This window comes from Chroicocephalus ridibundus, chromosome 6 (genome assembly GCF_963924245.1).
Source record: "Chroicocephalus ridibundus chromosome 6, bChrRid1.1, whole genome shotgun sequence".
Lineage (NCBI taxonomy): Eukaryota > Metazoa > Chordata > Aves > Charadriiformes > Laridae > Chroicocephalus > Chroicocephalus ridibundus.
The window spans coordinates 30,051,641-30,078,335 of record NC_086289.1 but is presented as its reverse complement, the minus strand read 5'-3'; the positions used below and the strand labels follow the sequence as shown (position 1 = coordinate 30,078,335).

At 38.6% G+C, this 26,695-nt stretch overlaps 2 long non-coding RNA genes across 2 annotated transcripts in view; both read right to left on the bottom strand.

Moving 5' to 3' along the window:
• Positions 1–525: 525 nt before the first annotated feature.
• On the bottom strand, positions 526–5,472 carry LOC134516915 (uncharacterized). Its single transcript, XR_010071493.1, has 3 exons — positions 5,379–5,472; positions 3,741–3,967; positions 526–626 (listed from the first exon to the last, which is right to left on the bottom strand). It is a non-coding gene; the product is annotated as an uncharacterized LOC134516915 (long non-coding RNA).
• A 1,088-nt stretch (positions 5,473–6,560) lies between these two features.
• LOC134516916 (uncharacterized) overlaps positions 6,561–26,695 on the bottom strand; it is a 145,498-nt gene continuing 125,363 nt past the window's right edge. The window contains exons 3-4 of the long non-coding RNA XR_010071494.1: positions 9,592–9,782; positions 6,561–6,655 (exon numbers count right to left, since the gene is read on the bottom strand). This is a non-coding gene — a long non-coding RNA (uncharacterized LOC134516916). The remainder of the gene's footprint in view (positions 6,656–9,591; positions 9,783–26,695) is intronic.

Below are 26,695 nucleotides of genomic sequence, written 5' to 3'. Positions count from 1 at the left end.
TTCCTGAAGAGATTAAACTGCAGAGACGAACCATGCATCTAGACAATAGTATACTACAGCAGTTACATAGTTCCCCAGAGATCTGATTCAGCACCTTTATATCTCAACTAAACAACCATCTAGGGAAAAAAAATAAAATAATTATTATCCATAACCAGTCTGATCATGGTTAATAACATTGAAATTTGCTTTGATTCACCACCAGTGGAATTGTTCCAGAATTATATAAAACAGTGTATTGGTAGAGAATACAGATTTCATATAGCAACTGTGATCAAGTGCTGACACTAAAGGTTTAGGAGGAAATGCTTTTCTTAAAAACTTTGTAGTCAGATGTCCTCTAGAAAGAAAGCTTATTCATTCACTTGTCTATCTCTGCCCAGTCACTGCAGTTCCTCCAGGTTTTGTAAAGAGCCATAAATGAGCAGATAAGAGATTCAAATCAGTGCCCCGCTGAGCGCAAGGCAGGCATGCTTTGGTCATCAGACTATTTGGCAGACGATAGCTTACCAGTTAACACATACATACCTTAGAACCACCTGCAGAAATGCTGTCTCTCTAGTGATGGAGAGTTGTTTGGAGTATTATGGTGGGAGAGAAGGCCTAGGAAGCAGGGAGAGCAAAGTCTGAAAGGAAATGGGCGTCAAGATTGTTTCTGCTGTGTAACCACAGTATACGCTGATATTTATTACTGCATAAGGCTGTTAATCTCACACTGTTAACAACGCTTTTCATGTTTAACAACCCTGTCTTTAAGACAGTAGTGTCATAACACAACTGTTCTCAGGACACATGGGAGGTGGTTCTGTGTTATTAGAGCAACTAGTATATTTAGAAAGAATAGTCCCTAGAGCTTACTACTTCTCAGGTGGAAGAAGGTCTTTAAACCCTTATCTCCTTTCTCATTCTTTTCTTCTTCTCTTAGTTCCAATTTTTAGGCTGTCATTTTAATGTACTTTTCCCTCCTCTCCCTAAAAACAGGGCTACTGGCCTGAAGCCTCCAAAATATTATCTTACAGTCATCTAATAATTAAATAAATTACTAGATTTAGAATACAATTACTTTAACCCCTTACTTTTAGAACATCTATAAGACCTATGTGATTACCTCCAGAAGTCCCTTCCAACCTCAACTATATTATGATTCCATGGTTGTAACTTAAAATCTTTACAGTTCAAGAATCAAGACATTATTTCTGCTGAGAAAAGAATGAGTGCTAGCAGATCTAAACAATTCATTGGTTTTGCCATTTCTGTTTAGGGCTGTGAACACTATTGTTGAGGGAATTCCCCAGCACTGGAAGAAGCAGAAGCCTGGCAATCAGAAAGGAAAACTCAGTTAACCATCTTGCTTTTACATTCAGTCCTTAGGGTTACCCATTTTTTCTCTCCTTCCGAAACCAAAGCATCTCAGAGAAATTCATTTTTGTAGGGGTGGTTGGCAGAAAGGATGGCCCAATTGAATTAAGCTAAGAAATCACGCACTGGGTTTCAGGGCAAATGAACTTTATTGATGGAAACTTATTTGTCGATCACTAAATATGTAACGACTAGAATAAGAGTATTTTGGACCCCGGCCATCTTGTTCCCTACAGTTGGTGCAGTCCTTTGAGTAGATTACTGAATGACTGTTGTTCACAGCAAACACTGAAAACAACTTCTCAGCTTTAGTATGCGCTCAGGAAACTCACAACCTCTAGCACAGGGCAAGCAATGAGAATTGGTTATGCATCAGGGGTTTTGATGAGGGGAAAATGCAGCGCCTCTGCTCTTTTTTTCTGGATTAAACTGAAAAAAACCAGAGCTTTTCTATTGTTGTTTGTTTTTCTCTTAGAGGAGTCATTAAAACTGATTGCTCTGGCTGATTTACAGGAACTCAGGTTAAAACAATAAAGAACTAAAATGCTTACTGAGAGGATAATGCAATTTGCTTTGCTAGTTATATCATTGCAGGTGGGCACAGCTCTAAGTCTGAACATTCCCACAGAAAATATCCTCAAAGCATCATGTTAATAGACAATAGAAAACAGTCAGAACAGTTTTCACAGAAAGGATAATTCCTGGAGGCAGAATATTTGCTAGTGAAATGAACTAAATTAACTTTTTAAATTAATACTGTGTGACTCATGCAGATTCTATGGACAAACTAACCCCTTCACCTCCAGTTAAAAATTGTTTGCTACTTACAGGAAGAACAAACTAGACTACCCCTCTACACTATCAAGTAATTTTATTACTCATATATCATCCAATATAAAAGAAAGAAACTGTATGACCTGAGATGAGAATTTCTGTCCCATTCCTCAAGTGAATACAAATGTGCATAATTCCAATCCTTTTCAAATTGACAATACTTTATTGTAAATCAACACGATGCACACGTCTCCAACAAATACTCCAAACAACCCCATGTTACTTTAAAGCCAATGATCTAGCAATCAGCACATATCCACTGCAAGTGCCTGATGGGAAGGTGGCAGAGAACACTTGACCTGCTTGACTAGAGCTGTGTAGCGTGTGAGAAGGTTTTTGATTACAGCTGTATTTTCAACACCTGACTATCCCCTTCACGTATGCCTTGGCGAATATGACTCACTGCTTTCAAACACAGCAATCTCCTCCTGCCCTTTGGGATTAGCTAGCCTGGTGGAAATGTGAAGGCTGGTCATACATAGGCTTCCTTTCCTTAATACCTTGCACCAACCACTTTCCCAAGATGTGTAACATAGGAAGTATTGCTGTGTACATTTTGATATCTTGGGTTCAGTTTCCCTGGAGTCCAGTGCTGGCTAGTGCTGTATGAGTTTTCTTTACCTTTAGCACATGATTGCACATGGCTGACAAGATGCACACAAATTACTTATACCAAGTACTTTTGGAACCTTCTGTTACTGCCATGATATGGAAGCTAGACTTGGATAAGTGAATCACCCTGTCTTAAACTGGAATATGAATGGCACCCTGCTGCAGATACTTGGTGTAGTCTTTCCCCTTTCTTTAGGTTATTGATGCAAAACCCTAGAAAGGGGTAAGAAAGACTTGAATAGATCATCTGATGCATCCACCTGCCTCAAATCAACTAAAGCATTTCTGACAGGTGGTTCCGTAACCACTCTTTAAAACCTCCAGTGAGTAAGCTTCCCCAGCCTCTATATGCAATCTATTCTAGTCCTTAATTATCTTTGTCATTGGAGCATTCTTTCTACAAAGTTCCTCCTAAATCTGCTTCTGTTCCAGTTTAAGTGTATTACTTTTTGCCTCACAACTTGAACAGAAGAACAGTTTATTCCCCTTCCTCTTTGCAGAAACTTTTAAAATATTTAAAGCCTGCTGCATGTCTCATCTGTCTTTTCTTTGGGCTAAAATCAAGTTCCTTCCATTTTTCCTCACAGGCCAGTAGAGTTTCAGACAAAGTGGATAAGAGGACAAGACAGAGAATATGAGGTCACATTCTCTACCACTACCTGGAATTTCAGTCTGCGGAAGTTAAAGCAGCGTTAAAGGAGAGTCAAGACACTTTCTGTACAGAATTTGAATTATACTCACAGCTGAAAGCTTCTTCTGTTTTGGCACTTTCAGGAGTCTTATCAAACAAACCAGCCACCCCACAGCAAAGTAGGAAAGACAGAGTTCAGAAAGGCTACATGCAGCTATGACTACCTCTGAAATAAACTAAGAAAGAGTATCAGGAAAAGTTTTTTTCTAGCTTATTCTAATCAACTTCAAAGGTTCACACTTACATAGTAGCAAACCTTTCTCTTTGGAGAGTTTCTTCTTATAACATGGAAGATATTTCCCAATTCACCTGGGCTGACAATCTCAGCAATCATTGGGTCCAGCTGAGGTCTTTCTCAGTGCATAGGAGAGTGTTGACACTTTCTCCACCATTTGCTGAGTAGATGCTTCAGGTACCTTGCACCAGCACACTTTCCTTGGTATCCCCAAATGAGAAAGTAGCATGACAATACTGAGTATTTGCAAATAAACACATGAATACAGAAGATCAGTTTTTCAGACTAGAATAAACCTTTATCATCCATTTTAATATGAAAGCTATCTGCATTACTAGATATTCGTTCATTTACTTTGCATGTGTTAGAATTTTTACTGAGAAATTCAGTATTTCCTACAGTACCTGTCTCTCAGAAAGGAAAGCGCAAACAGAAGCAGAGCTGTACTTCTGACACTGCAGTTATGCAGAGGCAGTTTGTTTAGCAATATGGTGCATCAGTGTGAATTTGGACTGCATTCCTGCTCGCGGACAGCTATATAATATATAAGGCCCACCACAAATGGAGAATCCAATTCTTCAATAAGTTAGTTAAGAAAGCAATCTCAGAATTAAGTCTGCAATTGGATGTACATGGGCAGGCCCCTTATGTTTCTTCGGCAAGGGCCCTGGGGAAGGAAACTGTTATCATAATGTGTTCAAAATAATCTCCAGGAGAAAAGCATATCTTCACAACATCATATAGAGACTAGGAAAGTTTGGTTGTATTTACAGATAAAGCAAGTTAGAAAATCCATAGGTATTTGGATAGGTAGTGAATTAAAAAAAAAAAATCAAATGCACCCTATTTTCCCCTCTATAAATTGACAATAGGATAATTTCTATAGGCTTTTTATAAATTTACTTTACAAGGTAAAGTTAGAAGATAATTTTTAATGGATGTAAAACAGTGAACATGCAGGAGAGCAGTTAAGCCTCACGAGGACCTTTCTGATAAATGACCTTGCTTTAATTATATAGATGAGTACTCAGCAAATGGTGTTTCATATCCATCCTTTGCAAAAAAAAAAATGCAGTGTATAGTCCTAAGTACTAGAATTGTAGTATTAAAGGAAACATATTCATCCTTCTAGCCCAAGTCTGCTTACTCTGATTTTTAAATGTTTGACTGGAAAAATACAGATTCGTGATAGTCGGTGAAACTAGAAAAGATTAAGAAAACCCAGCTTTTAAACAACAGGTCTCCAAATGATGTACTGGATCTCTATCACAGCTATCCAGCTGGGGTTACACTGATCTACTCCAGCTAGAGGAGAGGACTCTGAGGTAGAGAACAAACAGTTTATGTAAGGTCACACAGAAGCAGGGACAGAGCCATGATGCCTGAGTTTCAAGCCTGTGCTCCTTTGACTACTAATATCAGTAACATTTACATCAATGCAGTCTGCTCTAGCATCAGTACAGGCAATTCACATGATCTAGCATGAGCAAGAAAATTAATTTATGTCATCAGTATATGTAATAGAGAGGTTAAATAAAGCAGCTGTAACATAAGTAGGAAACAAAACCTTATATTCCACATTGGTCTTACGTGTCTTACCTTACAGCCAGTGTTTAATTCAGTGTTACGAAATTTAAGGTACATTACTTTTAAGCATAGATATCTGTCAGAGTGAATCCTTGATCAACCCTTGATGGATGACTTGACAGACAGTCATCATTTCAGGACAGCTATGCAGCACTTTCAGGCTGTACAAGGGGAAAGAAAAGAGAAAAAAAAAGTAATTATGATCAGCAAAGACGCAAAGCTCCTTCTGTCTTCATCCATATTCTATGAGCAGTCCCCTTTCCCCTTCCACATTATTAACCATGTATTTAACAATGGAATAAAAACTAACACATAAATCACTCATCTAGGTTGAAATCACAGGTTTCAGCGTGAAAATATAAATGAACCCATGGCCTTTACAATTTTTTGGTCTGACTTGTGAATGAGGTGTGGATACCTATGGGAAACATTCATTCTTCAAATGGCTTTGGGTAGCGTAAGTCTAAATAAATACATAAGCAAGCCCTTAATCTCTTCAAAATTTTGTAGTTGCATTCACATTATGATTTCTAAGTGATATTTGTGTTCAAAACAACACATTAATCATAAGAGACATGACCTTTAGAAAGATAACATTCTTGCTCTTTTTTTTTTTGTTTGTTTCTACCTCGGGACAAGGTACTGCGTAAGTTAAGGCAGGTCACACTTAATACAAATGGAAGAAAAGATAGAACCATTTGAATTGTGCCAGCTATAATTTTGTGTAAGAAAAAATAGAGTTATATGAAACTGTTTCTGCAAGGTTCAGCAGAGCATTGTTTCATGATCTTGTTTTAATTACTAGATAACATTTTCACCTGCTGATTTCACAGCTAACCAATATCATCTTTCTAATAAATAAAACTGATGTCAGAAGAAAGGGAAAAACTCCCAGCTGAGGTCAGAATACCTGAAATGGAAAAAAAAAGTGTAAAAATAACAACAAAATAAAAACTTCCAGTCCATGGGTTTGGTTTTTTTCAGTGTTGCTTCAAGTATTTTATCTAGAAAAAGAGAAACAGCCTAAGCCAGAAAGACCTCATCGTTACAATACATCTACAGAAAGTTTTTTCTGTTTTATTCCCTTTGAAAATCATTATCATAGAGGTCATTTCAATGAAAGTCATAATGAAAATGGCTGAAGAAAATATGCACTCTCTTACACTTGTGCACATGCATGAATATATCTATAATTCATTAAAACTTGTGAGAGAAGGGATCAGAAAGAGAAAAATCAAAGTTTACCCTTATCAATCATCCAAGCTTTTTGGTATGAAGGGGCTTGTATTGGTACCCTGGATTTGCAAATCCCATCCCCGGTAATACAATTATGTGACCTGTCGGAAATGAAATTGCATGTCATGAAATACTGCACAAGCCCATAAATAATTAGTGTTTCCATTTTCCAAAGCAAATTGCTAAAACTGGTATTTGGCTTAGTTCTTTCGGTCCAAGAAGCTCTGTCAGACTTGTGATAATTCAATCTTCCACAGTTGGAATGATAAAAACAGAGATTTTCAAACTGAATCCCCTTGCCAGCATGAAGGGCAGGTTAGATTTAGAAGAGTTACAGGAGGTTCAGAGTCAACACAAATGCTTTTTAGAGTACGGCAAATATCGTAAGTATTTTGTTCTTTTAGAATCTATTCAAACTAGCCATTCTCCCGTCTCGTTCACTGAGAGGAAATACACCCTCTGGTTGCGTGGAATATGGGATAGGACTTTCTGCTCATATATTTTAGCAGTCCTGAGTCAGGTGTCATTTGCACCAAGGTGTTCTGTATTTTTGTGATACTAATACACCCTTGCAGAGAAACCCCAACTGAGTACAAACCTCAGTGACCACCTGATTCTGAAAGCAGATCTTGTCCTCGCATTTGAAAACTATAATTCTATGGCAGATAGTCACCACTGCACCTTAGTCACGTCAACCTAGCTTAAGGTCAGACATTTCTGAAAAGAAATGTGAATTCACTTCATAAGAATTAAAAATAAAAGCAAACCTAAGCAGATGAAGATAGGGATTTAGGCAGCATTCAGCAAATACTACTTTACGATACATGCAGGAATCTTAAGTAACTCTTCTTATCCTTAAAGCTTGAGATCCTGGCAAGAGTGCTAATGAAGTCAGCCGAGCAAGACTGGCTGCTTGCTAGAAACATGACAGTTTAAAACCAAGGCAACTGTCAATTTTGGCCCGACATTTGTTTCTGGAGAATGACATATAAATCAGGAATAGAACTGCTCAAAAATCAAGACCATCCTGCAGGGACTATCATATTCATTCAGATGGAAAAAATGCGTCTTGGCTTATTTCAGTCTTGTTTGCTAGTAAAGCAATTCAAAAATCACACAGATTAAACCTTTATCAATTTGAGCTGTCTACATTTCTATTAGTACCCCAAATTGTTTTGGGACACAGACTAATGAGAACGATATGACAACTATAATTTGATTTTGATTTTGTACATTGGCAAAGTTTGCAGGTGCTTCCAAAGAAGCTTGAGGACAAGCGTAAGAGGGCATGTGCAGGATTTGGACACCAAGAGGCTTGCTGTTTGGTCACAATGACACCTCTGGGCTAGAATAAGAGACCCAAAGCGGATAGATAAGAATCCTCAACTGCAGAAAGACTGTGATTATGTGGCAACAAAGTACAGTCTGAAGTCTCTCATTACAATTATAAAATTGACCTGTGGCATCATAAAAAGAAAAAACAAATGGCCTTTCCAAAGTCCAAAATAAAATCCAAACATATGATCATTGATAGCTGTCCAGATAGGGATACACTAGCAGGTCAGGCAGATTTATCCAGTACCCCAAAAATGCCCCATAACCTCACAGAAGAAAGAAAGAAAAAAAAAAAGATTAAAGGGAATGTATGGTGCAGAGTAGTGATGAGGAACTTTATTCTGCTCCTGACACTTTGAATAGCATCAGTATTAGTGGAGGCTGAGAAGGTGCAGCAGGGTGTAATTCACATTGTAAGTAAAGGAGGAACTATCAGGCTTTTCTCTGCACCTGTTAGCACAGCTGGTCTATTGATTAATGTCTCCATCTGATTTTCTCTTTCATGAGTTTGCTACACCAGTGGTCCAAATGGAGTCTTCACTACACAGAGATGACCACAGTGCATTGCCTCATCAACACCGTCTTCTGCAAAGTAAAGCTGCTCAGGAATTTGCTGATGAGACGGTATAAAGTTAATGACCTAGGACCTTCCCATCAGCATAGCATGTATGAATCAGAATATTACAGCAGCAAAGGTATAATATTTTCAGCTAGCAACAGGATGACTTGTGGCCAGCCTGAGGCATGCTGTTTGGATAGCAATGGCCTGTTGGACTAGGTGGATGTGGAAGCAGTGCTGCTCAGCAATGCTGCCACTCACCCACTCCATATCAAGGGTAGCATAAGTGTGTCTCCCAGGTGGAGACGTGACCAGTGCCATAAGTGGACAAGCATGGGAGGTAGTAGGCACTCCAGGTCATCATCATCTATTGGAGATCTGACCTCCACTGACAGATGGTTGCTGTTGCCATGTTGCAAAGAGGACCTAAAAGGAATAGCAACACTTAAGCTCTGATGACACTTTGAAGGACTCAACATTTCACATGTGAGTCAGACCCCAAGACAGAGCTGCATCCGAACTCCTTGGCCAAAAGCACCCTAAACTTTTAAATTTTCTAGCTCTTCATGGGTTAAACTCATGTTAGAAATCTCTGATGGACTCTTTTCTCTTTTTGGAGGAGCTTTTATTATCTATTAGCTTAGACCATTTATTTCATTTCAAAATTAACTGGATGTAATGTTGAAAAGTAATGTTCAAACACACCAACTTAGGCAAAAAAATCTTCATGAGTTCATTCACAAAACCACCCCAGCTTGATCAGTAATATTTATAAGACTCCACAAAAGAGATATACTCATGTTCCTCATAAGCTTCTGTAATAGGTTTTTAACATCTATTTGTCATTTATTAACTCTTAAATTACCATTTGCAAATGGTCCCCTAACAGAAATTATCTAAATCTTAATTAATGATTTTTATTTCTGGTCTTTTGTGAGTTATTTGAATGACTCCACAAAGAAACAACTCATTAAGCGATGTGTGTCTCAAAATAAATGGAATGAAATATATTGCATACATCTGCTAAAGTAACTGAAGCTGTGCCTCACCTCCTATTCCAACAGGATCGGAGCAGAGTGCCACATTTTCTCTTGACAGCAAAGTAGGACTTTGTGTCGTGACAGCCTTTATATGAAAACTTACCTGATTTAATCTCTCCTTTAGTTGCTAATTAGTCCCCCTGGTCCAACTGTAAGATGCATGTGAGCATGTGCACAGGCTATAAAGTAGACTCTTATTCCTGGTTGTCTTTGACATCCTGGAAAGTTGCAGAGCTCTCTGTCTGGAATCTACTTCTCTCAAGGGCTTCTTGGTTTTCTCAGTGTCCAGCCACCCTGCCAGGAGAATGATGATACAGTTTAGAAGGAGTCGGGAAAAGAAAAGTCTTCAAAAATGACTCCTGATGCAGGGGGGCTCAATTTAGGTATAACGGAGAATGCGGGATACCTCAGGTTCAGCATATGCCAGATGATTTTCACCAGTTGTCGACACTCCCCTCAGCATGTCATCACAGCCAGACTGCAAATGAATGCGTAACACTGCAGATTTACAAAGAATTGCTTTTAAATAGCTCCTGAGAAGACTTCAACACCACTGGTCATATTGTTATATGCCTACTGTGCACAATGTGGGGTAGGTGCTATTTAACTTTTCCTGTATTTGTGCATGAGGCACTATAAGGATCACAGCAATATTTGCAACCCACTTTTAGTAGTCTGCCTCTGCTCAGGAACGGGAACTTCAGCTCATTTGGCTACTAGGTGCAACTAACAGCTCCTCCCCAGTACAGAGTGCCATCAGCTTGCCTTTTCCAGTCCAACTAGGAAGTGTCGGCACAGCTGGCTGACTTCAGGCAGTCCATGTGCTCTTCCAGAAAGGAATCTGAAGACACTTTTTTAGGCTATGAAGTTCAGTTTGTACTGTGGTGTCTTTGGGAGGATATTTCTTCTAATACACTCAGCCACAAATGGAAAAAAAATTATTCTTTTTAAAGCATTTTAAGCTTGTGTGGTGAGGAAAACACATGAGATTTTACCACAGAAATTCGTTCAAACATTTACATGTAAACACATGTTCATATGTGTTCCCGTGAATACAGTTTTCGGTATGCTGGACCAGTTTCTCAGACGGTGCAAATGAGTATATAGTCCCAATCTTTCAGTGTCCACATAGGTATTTCGAGTGGAACAATACCATCTTATGTCAGATGAGATTTGTTCCCTGGATTAGGCTCAAATGTGTCTCAAAACTCACTGTGAAATTTATTAAATGTGGCTGAACTTGCCTTCATTTTGAGTTGCAGGTAAATGCTTCACATTTCAATGCAAATGCATGATTCAGCTCAGGTTCATTTGAAATGTATGCACACAGACCGAGTATTTCTTTCAAATACTCAAACCAGATATAATTTCAGCTTCAAGTTTCATTGTAAACATTTCACACAACTCGAATTCAAATCAATTTGCAAATTCAGATAACATTAACCTGTAATTTCAGCAAAGCAAACTTCAGAAATTGTGCCCAGTTCTATCACCTAGCTCTCTCACTTCTATTTCTTAAAATATACAAAAAGGCAACCCTCAGATTAGCATTTGACAACACTCTCAAGTATGCTAATTGTGATTAAGACCCTCATTCCTCATTTGGAAATAAATCAAACCACTCTTAGAAAAAATACAGCATGAAAAAAAATAATCAAAGATTTGTTTCATCACTACGTTTTTAGATTCTGTATGATTATAAGCGCTTTATGGAATAAGTTTGAAAGGAAGTGAGAACTGGTCTGATACATATATCAGGTTAAAGACTATATTTTGTTTTGTTGGCCTAAAATAGGTTGCCTTTTTTGTTCTTCTGAATTAGTTTTTCAGTATATAGATTTATGGCATAGAAGTAAATGAAAGAGCATTTCTACACAGTGCTGTTAAACTTTATAGAGGTGCAAAGACAGGGTCTATCAGTTTCTAGTCTGATTCTCTATATATGAGAGATTATTACAACGAAACAGTAAGAACAAGAAACATGAAACAATACAATCCTGCATTATTAAGCTTAGGTATTTTTAATAAATTATTGAGTGTTAAAGAGCAGGCAGTATCATGCTATGCAGGTTGAAAGGTCAACCAGTTACTACACTCAAAATAGAAAGTTTCAGGATTGCTGAGAAAAGAACACTGATTTGGACATTCATAGAAATAGGGGAAAAAGAAAAAAAAAAGAGGAAAAGAGATTAAAAAAATACAAGCACGCATGCTTATAGGACAAGGTAGTCATACTATTGGGTTTCCCTCTAATAGACTATTTGAAGTTTGAAACTTTAGATCTTTTATTTGTCTTTCACGTGACAGATGAAAATGCCAAAAACCTAAAGTTTCCTCTCTCCTGGAAACTGAATAAAGATTTTTATTATTTTTTCATTAATAATAGGGTATGACATTGTGGTCAAGTAACAAAAAAAAAGACACAGTCCTTTGTTCCAAGAAGTCATGTAGTTAATTATATCAATATGCTACTGTTAATACAGTGTCAGACAAGTTCAAGTGTTCCACACTGAACACTTAAGTGAGCATTTATACGAGAAACTGTTGTTCAGCTATAGAGGTAGAAATAAACTGCCAATGCAATGTACGGTAGTGCAGCGCGTAGAGGCTGATCCCTTAGAAAACACCAGCTTTTACAGAATGGTGTGGCACGTCTGTTTGGAAAAGGGTTTCTGCAAGCCTGCCTTCCCTTGGGAAGCACCGTCACCTCAGCGCCTGTCGAGGTCCTTAGCTTCAGCTCATTCAACAGCACAGGCGCAGCAATCTAAATCTCTCCACAGCTCCAAGGTGGAGGCTGTAGCACTAACCAAGCCTACCAGGGACAGGGACTACACGTAATAATCCATTTATTGATTGATTTATTGATTTTTATTGATTTGATTTATTGATTTGATTTATTGATTGATTTATTGATTTTTTTAATATTTATTGATTTATTGATTAGGGATTGAATGCACCCTCAGGAAGTTCGCAGATGACACTAAACTGGGCGGGCGTGTTGATCTGCTTGAGGGTAGGTTGGCTCTGCAGAGGGATCTGGACAGGCTGGACCGATGGGCTGAGACCAATGGTATGAGGTTCAACAAGGCCAAGTGCCGGGTCCTGCACTTGGGTCACAACAACCCCATGCAGCGCTACAGGATTGGGGCAGAGTGGCTTGAAAGCAGCTCGACAGAAAAGGACTTGGGAGTGTTGGTGGACAGCCGGCTGAATATGAGCCAGCAGTGTGCCCAGGTGGCCAAGAAGGCCAACAGCATCCTAGCCTGTATCAGGAATAGTGTGGTGAGCCGGACTAGGGAAGTGATCATCCCCCTGTACTCGGCACTGGTGAGGCCCCACCTCGAGTACTGCGTTCAGTTTTAGGCCCCTTGCTACAAGAGGGACATTGAGGTGTTGGAGTGTGTCCAGAGAAGGGCTACAAAGCTGGTGAGGGGTCTGGAGGACAAACCTTATGAAGAACGACTGAGGGAGCTGGGGTTGTTTAGCCTGGAAAAGAGGAGGCTGAGGGGAGACCTTATCACCCTCTACAACTACCTGAAAGGAGGTTGTAGAGAGATGGGGGCTGACCTCTTCTCCCTGGTGACAAGTGATAGGACGAGGGGAAACGGGTTCAAGTTACGTCAGGGGAGGTTTAGATTAGATATTAGGAGACATTTTTTCACTGAAAGGGTTATTAAACATTGGAATAGGCTGCCCAGGGAGGTGGTGGATTCACCATCCCTGGAGGTGTTTAAAAAAAGGGTAGATGGGGCACTGAGGGACATGGTTTAGAAGTGGCTCTTGTCAGGGTAGGCTAAAGATTGGACTTGATGATCTTAAAGGTCCCTTCCAACCTCAACAATTCTATGATTCTATGATTCTATTTCTTCACCAGATACTCATCTGCATGGGAGTCAGAGCTTTCCTGGGGACATTTCAGAACAGAGGATGAAACTTAAAGGAAATCCAAAACTTCATTACAAACTTTATCACCTTTAACGCTCAAGAAATGGGGATTTTTACCTTATTTTTCCGATAGAATGTATGCTTAAACAAAGAAGTAACCCTGGAATCCACTAAAACAAAGCTGACCTCATCTACCTGTGTGCAGAAAAGACAAGTGAATGAACCAGAAGTAGCAGATATTAGTGACTGTACCTGGTGTTCTTCAGGAAGATGTGTTGTGGTGTTGAGTGCAGTATTTACATGCCTATGTAGGTTATACTGGACTAAAATAGAATTGCTCACGTAAGGAGGAGAATTCATATCCTGAGAAAGGTGACACAGAAACCTCTGCCTGGGATTTACTGATTTGTAATGTCAGGTAAGGTCAGCAAAGCAGCAAACAGGTATCTTATAGTAATTATATCTTTCTGTTAGGAATACATAAAGAAATTTACGGTTACTAGAGAAGAAGCATAATTTTTTAGGTTCACAGATATTGTGGATGAATATGGCCACTACAGAACCATATTCACACAATTAAAAATGCCTCTCCAAACATTTCTGCAGCTATACAGACCACCTGAATATGTATGAATTGGGAACACAGCCAGTATTGCACTCAGTCGAACTTGCATGCTTGATTAATCCAGAAGAGTTTGCAAATATGTGCCATCGCTATTTATCTTTGTCCGTCTTAATAACTGGCTTTAAAAAAAAATACAATGGGGAAAAAAAAACCCAAAGAGGAAATACTGTGGCTATGCATTCTAAAGCCTACGCCTCTACTGTCTGCTAACAGCATAATGCAGACCAGATTTCCTTTCAATATCTGAGCCTTAGCTGGCTATCTTGACAGTCAACCACCAGGAATGCCATGCAGGGTATCTGAAGGTTGGGATGGAGCTCTGTCTATTTGGAAAATGGGGAAGAAGCCAAGAAAGTTTTGCTGCAGCCACACCAAAAGCCTTTCTATTTCATAGCTCTTCTACCTTTTTAGAGACTTGCTGTGAGTTAAAAGAGCCTGAGAAGAGCAGTATGGTATGAAGTTCAACAGCAGTTCAGATGTAGCAGTAATGATCTACATGCACCATGACACCTAACTCATCCTTTTATTGCTGTTATTGGCTTTCAAAAGGAGTGATGAAATACCTTTGGTTCCAAACATTGAAAAGCAGTATAAAACCCATCGTGCCATGAGAACCAAAGCACCCTCAAGGGGATCAGCAGATCTAAATGAGATTTTAATGTTAATAAGTGCTGACTGACCTTTTCCGTTAACTAGCTCACACGTCTCCAGCAGACAATGGAGTATCTGTGGTGCACTAGCAATAGGTATAAGTGAACAAACTCATCCTTTAGAAAGAATTAACAGTCCCCATTTAAAAATGTAACTGATTTCCAGAAAGACAATTTTCAACAATGTTTTTGAGGTCTCTATCAGCCCAGATCTGAACATCAGTGCAAAAACATTATACTTATGTGGAATTAAAAAAAACGTGGGACTTAAGTAGAACTGGACAGAGTTACCACCCAACAGAGACTCTAGCCTATGGCTAAGAGATTGTCTACATCAGAATATTTAGAGCTCTGTTAAGTGGTTCTCAGAGTAACCTGGGACTCTGGAGACTGGGATTCAGTCTCCTGCTTTGTAGCACATAAGCAGTGAAGTCTGACGAGGTGACTTCATCCATCTGAGCCTAAAGTTCCAACCTGTAAAATGGGAGTATTGTTCCTTACTTCTTAGGATGAAATCAAGATATATACATTAGGCAATTTATTCCATGTGCTCTAGGACAAATAAAGCCTCTGTGTGTATATTTTCCCCCCATTCCCTCACCTGCTACAGGAAATCCAGCTTTTTTGAGTATCTCCATGACATCTGTGCCAGACAAAACCCCACACGTGTAATACATAGTTCAAGTAACAGTTGGCCAGCCAGTGCCTCCTTCCTGACTGGCACACCAGCTGCTCCCAGGCAGCATGTACAACAGCTCAATTCTGCCAACTTGACACTTAGTAAACAATGATTTATGTTTTTCTACTCTATTCAGCTTCCATTTTCCACAAAACCTGTAAGAACACAAACATGTCTACAACGTCTGCCCTCTTCCAACTGTCTCGTGTGTTCAGAAGTTCCTGGGAATTGATCATGTACAGTTCACTTAAAAAAAAAAATCAGCTTAAAGATGAATGGGAATTGCTTTAAGAGTCTGTAATTACATTAACAGAAGATATATGGTTTTTTAATTGTGGGGATTTGTCATCTTATGTAATGGTAGGATTTCTGAGGTATGTTCCTCAAACTGATCAAGTTGTCGTCAATTAAATAATTACAATCTGCACTGCTTTTACTGTTAAGCTATAGAAGAAATACGTATTTGAAATTCTAGGCCAGAAATTTTATTCCAATAATGCTACAGTAGTTCACCTCATGCAAGATAAAGAAAACAAAAAGTTTAGGAAACACAAAAGACACGGCAACATGAGGACCAGATGTATTGCATTCAACTACCATAGATCTGTCTTACCCAGTTTGAGCTCTTTGCAACACAAGCATCACTCTACTGGAGCCAAACTACGGATTAACATTTCGTCTGATTTATTAACTTTCAGTATAGTTTCAAACAGAACAGTCTCTGATGCCCTCGTGGCCTAACACATTCTTGCAAAAATGAAAAGCCAGATCCTGCGTTTTTCAAGCATAGAGGTTTGAAATATCAGGCCTAAATATAAGTAGTACTAAGTCTCCAAGATACATATTCAACTCAGCAGTCAACCTTTGAGAATTAAGATTTATCACAGAATCATAGAATCATTTAGTTTGGAAAAGATCTTTAAGATGATTGAGTCCAACCGTAAACCTGACACTGCCAAGTCCAGCACTAAAACCATGTCCCTAAGCGCTACATCTACACATGGTTTTAATAAGTTTTAACAGGTTAATATCAGAAAGTTTTTAGTTAATCAAAGTACAAAATTCCCACCCTGATGTTATTATCCTTTGAAGCTAATATAACCAAAAGATCAACTTAAATATTACCTCAAAATATTGTCACTTAAATCAGCAACAGGAGAATTAATCTGATACCTGCTGAATCTGCAGAATGGGCAGGTTAGTTAAAACAGATAAGAAACTAGGGATACAAAAGGAGAATGAAAGAGAAGGCTGCACAACTTAAGAGGTGCATGCTTTGAAATGGTAGAGCATTATTCATATTGAGCATTGGGACGTGTACTGATTGTTCTGGCCTGAGCTCACAGTAGAAGAAAAAAAACGGTTTCTCAGTCAGGTAGAGTATTTCCCTTGTGGAATCAATCTGATGTGTCCTGTTCACTTGCACATTTCATGATTTTTGGTTCTTTTGTGGCCATAAGGGAGGCTATATCTACTGCAAGGAATCTAAGGATCTCATAAACTTACACAATTTTGAAATGCACAGGACCTTTTCTTCTCTTCTAAGAAAATGTAATTCCAGCCAGTTTCCTTGTGACAATGTTGACCTTGGCACCTCAGGTTGAATCTCCGGAAACCTTTACACATCAAGACAGACAGAGGGCATGTGGGTCGTATCAAAATGATTTATTTTTGAATGACTTGTGAGCATAAGAAACTGTCCCCGGAGCACTGGGAAAGAAAGCACTTGGATCCTGCATGAAGACTTGCAGTGGGAATTCAATTCAGGCATGGTCTCTTAGGCAAGCAATAGTTTTCCTAGTATTGCCATTCTGCGTCTTTTTCAGTACACTGCAAGACAATAAAAAGATCTGAAACTAGTTTTAACTGCATTACATAAAATACATACATTGTTACTTGATTCATTTAAATACAGCTGTCAGCTCTCCTGTTCTCTACTCTTTTACGAGATCCTGAAAGATACAAAAAAACCCAAACTGTAATGCACTGAAATACAGTTCAGCATATCTGTATTATACCACTCTGCTTTTACACTGCTCTTTTGTCCAAAATATCCCTTAAGGATGTTTACTGATGTTTATCTACATCACAAGCCACTGCCTGTATATAGTGGGAACATCTTCTGACCATTGCTTAGCTGCTAGTAGTAATTTAAAGCAAATATAGGAATTTTCAACACAAAGTCAGCTTTTCAGATAGAACTTAGCAACTGATATAAGTAAGATAGATATAGGACCCTATATGAGAGATCACGCAGAAACTACAAATGCTGTGACTGGTAGAACAGAATATTTGGTTGCTGGAAACGCTTGGCTTTTTCACAGAATCACAGAATGTCTGCAGTTGACATGAACCTGTGGAAATCATCTAGGCCAACCTACCCCACTCAAAGCAAAGTTTTCTACAGCAGGTTGCTCAGGACTGTGTCCAGTCAGGTTTTGAGTATCTCCGAGGATGAAGACTCTATAAATTCTCTGGGCAACCTGTTCTAGTGTTTGATCATCCCTACACCTGAAAGCTTTTTCTTACGTTTAAACAGAATTTCCTGTATTCAAGTATCAGTATCCTGAGATCAGAATCACGTCACTGTGAATCTTTTCATTTTTCTTTGCTTAATGTTTCTCTCATTTCTCCTTCTCTTCACTGAGGCACCCAGAATATTTTAAGTCCTATTACCTCACTCATTTTCCCGTGTCCCCTTCTCCTTTTTTTAAATATACAAGCAAAACGGTTGTATTTTAATAACTCTTAATTTTTATAAGTAATCTTATAATGGTGATCTTTCCCATAGTAGTTTACTGTCCCTAAACTCCTTCCATTTTGGTGTTCGTCTCTTTCTGATAAAGCAATATCCTGAAAAAATGCAATTTTCCAGACACTGCCATACTGGAGCCAAGTCTACATAAATGATTAATTCCTGTTCCATAATACATGCATCAACAGTACTTCTCAAAATTTTTCTGGCTATTTGTGCTGCTTTGTTTTAACTTTCAGTCCACCCTCCCTTATCTAATAACCCTCCATCTGCACAACTGGTTTACAGGTTTCTCCAGTGTGATTGTTGATTATTTGGATTATTTTTCCTAAGACTGTTTTACTTCATTTTTCTGAGTTGAAAATCACTTTCTTGCATCCTAACCTTTCCATCGCCTCTCTAACATCTTTAACCTTATCTTGTAAAAATCAACAGGAGCCTTTCAGTAAACTCTACAGGTGTTCGCTCTGGTTTAATTCCATTTGGACCGTTTCCTCATGCAGCCGTGCATGATCAATAGCACCAGTCAATTGGATGATCACTAATTATATCTAGTGTGGAACTGTCATGTTGATAATTTTTCTCCATCTCAGTGCTCTCCAAACTATTTTTGATCACGCACTGCTATCAGTAAAAAATTTTTAAGTATGCACCCCCTATATATATTTATTCATAACTAATATACATGTACTACTGTACTAATGTATTATTTACATTATAAAAAAATATACAAAAATGGAAATGAAAAGTGGATGGGATAAAGATGAAATAAGTACTATCTAAAATATATTTTATAATGGTTCAAAAATATTTTCTTCCCAACACCCCAATGGATGGTCGTGCACATGCTCCACTTCGGAGACCACTGCTCTAGCCCTTGTCCAGGATACATTTCCACGTATGTCTCCTGAGAACTGAGAAAACCATGCTCAAAATCTCCTCTGTTTAAACAATACTAAGAGTTTGTGACAAACTGAGGGGAAAAAAGCCCATTGCTCAATATAGCTTCATTTACCTAGGAACACTGCAGGATTGCTATCTCTTTATTTTTTTAATCCTTAGATTCTTCTTCTTCTACACAGTCTTTCTCTATATCTCCCCATGTTGACTTGAATGAAGTGGGATGTCAAATGACATTTTTCTTGTTCTTTTCAGCATGTAACCTTGGTTATTTACAAATGAAGAAACGATGCTTTAGGTGAAGATGAATCATCATTGCTAATAGAAGAAATGAGGTGCTGTGTTCAGGAAACTTCTTTTATAATTGTATTTCCTTCCAATAAACACACAATAATTCAAACTCCAACATATGAGACACTGTGGTATATTTCATTTTTTATAGCAGCTCCCATTTTGGAGAGGCTCTTTTTTAAAAGATTTGTTCTATTTTTTTTTTGTCTCTGACATAGGCCAGGACTGTTAAAGAAGAATAACAACAAAATAACCTCTCCACAGTAAACATGATCAACGCTGTATCTAAAAATACTATGAACTGCTGTGGCACAGATTCTAGACTTCCCACCATCTTAAGCACTGACATTCTTGGATTACAGACTGTATTTTATTTTTAGAGTCAATGCTAATTTTGAATGAAATGCTGTTCGCGAATCACCACTGTTATCATACCAGAACTTAGAGCTAAGTCACTGAGGCTTTTTACTTCATCCCTAACACTCCCAAATCCATGGCATTTTGTAGGAAATGCATATTGTAGGTACCAGACATAGCTGTCTTCCAGAAAGAGGACAGCTTCCTCGCTTAGTGTATTTACTGAATATCATTATACATTTGTATCCCATTTTGGTTTAACTGTTAATTTTTGATTGTTACAATTAATGTACAGATAGATTCATATAGCTCTACCTTCTGTAGGAAAAAAAAAACCAAACCAAACCAAAAAAACAAATCAACAACAAAACCATCAACAACAAACAAAAAAAGGTATGGAAATCCTGGAAGCTCAGGCAATAGACAAACACAGTCCAAATCACAAAATACAGGAAAACAGTAGTGCTTTAATTAAACCAGTATTAGAAGTATTTTGTGGTGTTTTTCCTTATGAAGAAAATACCTGTAAGGCATCCATACGTTTCTCAATGCTTACAGGAAAGGAGGCACAATATATGTTTCGTTCACCTGTTCTTCATGAGACTTTATTTTTTTTCTTTTGATAGATCAAAAGGCTTACGTGGACTGTTTGTCTTTCTCAGTTTGGCTGCCATTGCAAATGCCCTTCTGTGCTCCTGATAGCCTTCAACTCATTTCTCTGGGTTAGATAAATATTGCCCTTGAAGCTGTCTCATAAAGCTGCACACTTTTTTGTGTGTCTCCCTGTATATACCTTTTATTGCCTATTGTGCCTATCATACTAAGGAACTCATTCCTGTGGGCTCACTCCAGGATATAAATCCAGAGAAGACCAGAAAATTACATCTGGGGCTATTGTCTGTATAGGCTGGTCTACTTCCAGGACAGAAGCCATTTTCTAAAGAATGGAGGGGCAATTCAGCTCAAGGCTTGACCGATATAAATAAACAGGGATAATGATGGTCCCTGTAAAGCTAGAATGTTGGTGAACTCACTGACTTTCAACCCTTTATTGAGATACTTTCCCTCAAATATCGGCACGGAACCATGCAGCTAAAATTCAATTCCTTTTCAACTTAGACAAGCTTCAAATCTTTTTTTTTAGTGGGTGAAGTCTTTGTCTCTGATTGGTGCTGGTAGTGGTGGTGAATAAACCTGGAGCCTATTCTAACTTGAACATCAATGGAAATGTAATGCTAGCACAGCCGGACCCCAAAATCTTTGTACGTGTTAATGCCTGAACCAGTACAACTCCCTCAGCCTGGCAGAATCCAGGCTGAATTTGCAGGACCTGTAGTATACAAGCAGAGGTGACCTTGCATTTATTGAGCTTATAAATACAGAGTGCCATTTTTAGGTAATCACCTTCCCCTGTCTAAGCAGTAGAAGAAAACAGGAAGAAAAAAACATCTCACAGTGAAGTTGTGTCTCAGGTTTTGACAAATGCTGCCTTTTCCATGCCACTGCCACATTTCAGCTAGACTCCTGCTATTCCTACTTTGCATTAACACAGAACAAAAGCTTTATTCCATTAACAGTGACACTAGCCCAAATATGGCTTAGTGGCCAGCACACTTGAATCCTCACCAAAGGCACCTTCCTTGACTGGTCTATGGTAAACAGTAATAAGGTACCATAGAAAATTCACACCCTAAGAAAATTTCCATGTTGCACAACAACATATATTTTTAAAAAACATATTCTGTTTTATTTGGACCATTAACTCCATTCTAGAAAGCGGAAGATGAGTTCTTTCCATTGTACTCAAGGCCAGAACAATTCTGCTTAAAATCACATAAAGGTATTTCATTATAATTCAATGTGTTTCCCTAGTCAAAATGAATAATAATGTTCTGATCGTATTTTCTAAGCAAAAACAAGAGTTAACTGTAGCACAGTTTCTACCTCATACTGGAAAACACATTTTCAACTCAAAATAAATTTAAACTCTTAAAAAGAACTGATTCCAGGACTATGTTTTTAAACTTAAGCATTCCTTGATCAAGACAACTGCAGCACCAAGTGATAAAAAATTTCCCATGCACAGCTGAGAAACTCTCAGTTTATTTTTCTCTCAGTATATGAGTTCATAATTATGAGACCACTGCATACAACTTAACATGATATTTCTCAACCATGTTTTATAGAGAATTTAATTTGCAGACCTGGAGAAGATTTGCAAAGATCATGGATGCACAAAATATCAGACAAGTGGGTTACTAAGGGCTGATGTGAAGATCAAAAGCCTTCAGTGATCTTTGGGTCAGGTAACCATGAGAGCCTTTTCCTCACCTGCAAGCAACACCATTTTGGGATCTTGATCAGATCTACTCAGATAAAATGCCATAGCGAAACCCAAAAGCACAACTGCTTAATGCCTCCCTCCTGTCTTAGCAACCTTGAAAATACACACTGTCCTTGTCGTCGAGAGTATGTACAGCTAAAACATTAGGATATTCACCCATACACCTAGGCTGGGTGTATGAAACAAAGTTACAGCTTTCCAGAGAAATCAATGGGAATTTTGCCACTGACTTCAGCAGAAGGAGGATTTCATCCAAAGCACATAATTACATGCCTATCAACACGTAACCTCACGACTGCTTTTGACGGCGGGAGTTAGGAGCTTTGGCAGCATGCCACGTGGAACAGCTCTGCTGCCTTGGGTGCTGGTGCCTGGAATGACGTTAGCTGGCTACTCCACTAACCATATGCAAAATTGCTCGGGTACAGGCCCTACAAGTGATTCATTTATTGCTAGCTGGAGGGCAGGCTTCCCCCATAACATTTTTTAAGAACTATTCCAACCGAGAATAAAAGGTGTTGATAAGATTGCTAATAATTTGTAGCCAATTTCTCAGATAAATCTGCTAACAGAATGTCACTGTGTGCTTGGGAACGCACTTCACGACACCTCCAGCTCTGCAATAATGAACACAAACCCCAAACCGATGATGGAGAAATAGCATTGGCAAATCTACAAACTGATCTGTCTACATTCATGCATCAATCACAACCGTGGTATAAATATTCTGAGCATGAATCTGTCACCACAATTTCTAGATGATTCATTTCTTTTTGATGGGCTGAACCACAATTCTGGCATTGAACAACCCTGAACTTTAGCATATTAAAAATTCACATCAATATTTTTGTAATATGAGACGCTAATTTTTCTTGAGCTGCAAATCTATGCTTTGGGGCATTAGTTGTATTCTGAATACCTGCCAATGTCTAATTTCCTTTCTTTCTTCCTATGAATGAATATTTAGATTGCCCTAAGGCAGCCCTTGGACTGTGGCATGCTGCTTTGTTATATGTTAGTAAAAGAAAGCTCCTAACTACAGAGAACAGCAGAGGAAAGGGTTTTTCATCAGGGACAAACATGAGCTTCTGCCAGTAAGAAATGTTTGCTTATATGGCTTACAAGGTAAAAAATACTTCATTTTTCATAAGTCACCAATTATTTGTATGACAATGAGCAGTGGTGGGTGGAAGCTAGATCTAAATGTAAATGAAAATTTCATATACAAAAAGCATTACTGAAATAAGTCTACATTCTGCAAGTGGACAGAGCTTGAACATAACTACCTACTAATTCTCTCTCCCTTTTTCTGTTAAGTGCCGTTTTCAGAGGTAAGACTCTCTACTTGCATAAGCTACAAAAACTTGGAATGCTTTCACCACTGCACCCAGGAAAACAAAGAAATACATGCTTTAGTAAAAAAGTAGATATCAATCCAAATATTTCATTCTTGCCTGAGGGGTGAGTGGGAGTCATGAATTTCTGTGGAACACTTTTTGAAGTGCATACTCAAAAGCAATTATGTTTTTTTTGAAAACAAATGAAATGCCATCACACAGGATAAGAACAAAAAATTAAGAGGTGAAAAGGGGTGCGATGTGCATGTCTCAAATACTACTAGAAAAATCATCTGGCAATGAAAATCAGATGAGGGACATGGCTTCCAGTGAAACTATGCTCTATACGCTTTCTGCAAATGCGACCATACGTACTTCATTATTCTTTTTGCTTTTAATTCATTTGGCTGTAGGAGCTTACTCACCTCCAGTTTTCTTGACAGGTAAGTGGATACTTGCTGCTGTTTTAAAAGTTGCTCCAGCTAGTAAAAGCTTTTCTCTTACTAATTAACTAAGATCTCTTCTTTTATTAAATAACTAAGCCCTCGGACACAGGTTAAAGGAAGGAGTACAGCTAAGGTTGATATAAGTGATGCTGTAAGCACCAGCTACAGAAGTTTGAAGGGATGATCACTTCTGCTGCCCAGAAACATTAGTTGACCTCTTTCCAGATGGCTACATTCCAGATACCCTGCTTGGTATTTAAGCTCCAGACATCATCATCAGGAAGGAGGTGTGAAATGCTAAAAACCTCAGGCTTTCTTGGAGCGGGAGATTCCAGCTTTTCCACCACGAAGCACAAGATGCAGTGAAGCTAGCTGGGACTGTGCTTCATTTCAAGGCTCACAGAACTCTGACACCAAAGAATCTCCATCATTCTCCAGAATATTAACAACGCTCTTTGCACCTGAGATGAACCGTTGTTTCATGTCCATGTAAATGTCATGGTTTGCACATGACAGACTCAGAACTAAAGGAAAATAATGAACGAATTATCCTTCAAATTGAGCTTAGCTTCTCCAAGTTAGATTCCAGATACATCTGAGGAAAACTGTAGTTTGCCTGATGATATAAACCATATTGCCCAAATCCTAAACCTCACTAGATCACTTAATTCAAAATAACAAATGCCTCCTTGCACCCTCCCAATATACATTTGAATTTTGTAATGATCTCCAGTTGTTTAAAAAGTGCTTCTTGCTACAGTGAGTATTAAAAGCTTGATCCTAAAAAAAAAGTATATGGGAGGTAATGTATATGGAAGCACTAAAAGATACAGGGGTAGGACTGTTCATTAAGTTTGCTCTGTACCTCATGAACCTCCCTGACAAGGAAAGTCCAGTCCTCTCAGGAAATATGTAAGTACTTAAGCACATCAGACCTACATCTTCCATATAATAGAACATTCACTTCCTTCTAAATGTCAGTCTTGGAGGGAGTAACCAGAAAAAAATGTCACAGAAGATAACATCCCTCATGGACACGAGGCAATAAAACCATCATTAGGTGCAGGTGGCAAATCATTATTCAGAACATCATAGAAGCACTTCATGTACTTCTGTGAAACAGTTGCCAAGAATCCCCAAAGTCAGCAACTGTTCAGTGTGCAATGATGGATTAGTTTTTTTACGTTATTTTTAAAAATTGTTTGCTTGAAAGAAAATGGGAAAAAGAAAAAGATTAGGCAGCCTGAAATTCTGTTCTGAGCATGTTATCAGACCATTTCATTTCTTTGCTTCCATTTCCTTACATTTACAAAGAGTTAATTACCCCAAAAGGCTGGATTTGGAATTGTAATAGACAGATGTGCACTAAAAATGTGAAGCACCACCTGAATGCTCAGCAGCATCCTTAATATTAGCCACAGATGAGCTGTGCACTACACTTGGTGGCCCTAGTAAGCTGTTAGAAATAGGTATCTATCTTTCTGAAGCAGTTACAAGTTAAGTCAGTTTTACCAAGTATTCAGACAGTTGTCTCTGAACTGAAAAGTTCTGCACATCTCAGAATGAGAAACGAAACTATATTTTTGTGTCTGCTTCCAAATCTAGTGGTATCCTAATGAGGGGCTTGACAGAAAAGCTGATTAGGATAAATGCCCATAAATCATGACTAACCTGTTTGAATTAGCTCTTCCCTGCAGGCTTGTAAAAAGACAGAATTTTATCTGCTTCTCAGAGATCCAGCCTAGGAGGCATATGATATCAGCATTATAAATCTGTGCTGAAGCATGAGACAGAATAATGACAGTATGATAATTATCACCATAAAATTAGAAATGCAACCTTCCCTCCCTCCTCGCTGTAACAGAAATAGTTGACTTTTTCTGTTACATTTGTCAAAGACTTTAAATTGTACACCTGATAATATACCACTTAGCAAGAACTCAATGGAAGAGCAGATCAAGGTAACTATGTCTTTAAGGGGAAAAAAAAAGATGGTTGTGAAATAGTTATTGCCGTTTTGACACAGATACGTATTTAATTAATTGCTGTTACCTGCAGGTTGTAGGTATGAATGGGAAAAGCTAGGAGGTATTTAGGATGAGATGCATCCCCAAGTGCTATAGGGGCTGGCTGGTGTCATTACAAGGACGCTTTCAATTATCTTTGAAAGGTCACGGTGATCAGGGAAGGCTCCTCAGGACAGGAAGAAATCAAATGTCACTACTGTCTTCAAGAAGGGCAAGGAGGAGGATCTAGGGAACTATAGGATGGTCAACCTCAGCTCAATCCCTGGGACAGAGATACAGGGAATAGTCCTGGAAACTATTTCCAAACATATTAAGAGCAAGAAAATTATTTGGAGTACTCAGCATGGATTTTGGAAGGTGAAATCATAATGGTTGATTAAGACGATAGCCTTGTACAACACGATGATTGGCTCAGCAGCTGATGTTGTCTATCTGGACTTTAGCAAGGCTTTTGTCATGCTCTTCCATAACATTCTCATCAACAAACTGATGAAGTATGGCCTAGATAAATAGGCAGTGAGGTGGATTAAAGGTGGCTGAACTGACAGACTCAAAGGTGACATGAATTCCAACTGATGGCCAGTCACTAGTGGCATGCCCCAGGGGTCAACACCAGAGCTAATACTGTTTAACATCTTCATTGAAGACATTGACAGAGTACATACTCAGAAGATTTACAGATGATACAAAATTGGGAGGAGTGGTTGATAGAGCAATGGTTGTGCTGCCTTTCAGATGGGCATTGATAAGCCAGAGAACTGGGAAAACAGGAATGTTATGGAATTCAACAAAGGGAAATGCAGAGTCCTGTACCCTTGCTTTGAGCAGAGGGGTTGGAGGAGGCAAGCTCCAGTGGTGCCTTCCAACTTCAGCTATTCTGTGATTCTGTATTTAGCAGACAGTGGGAGATG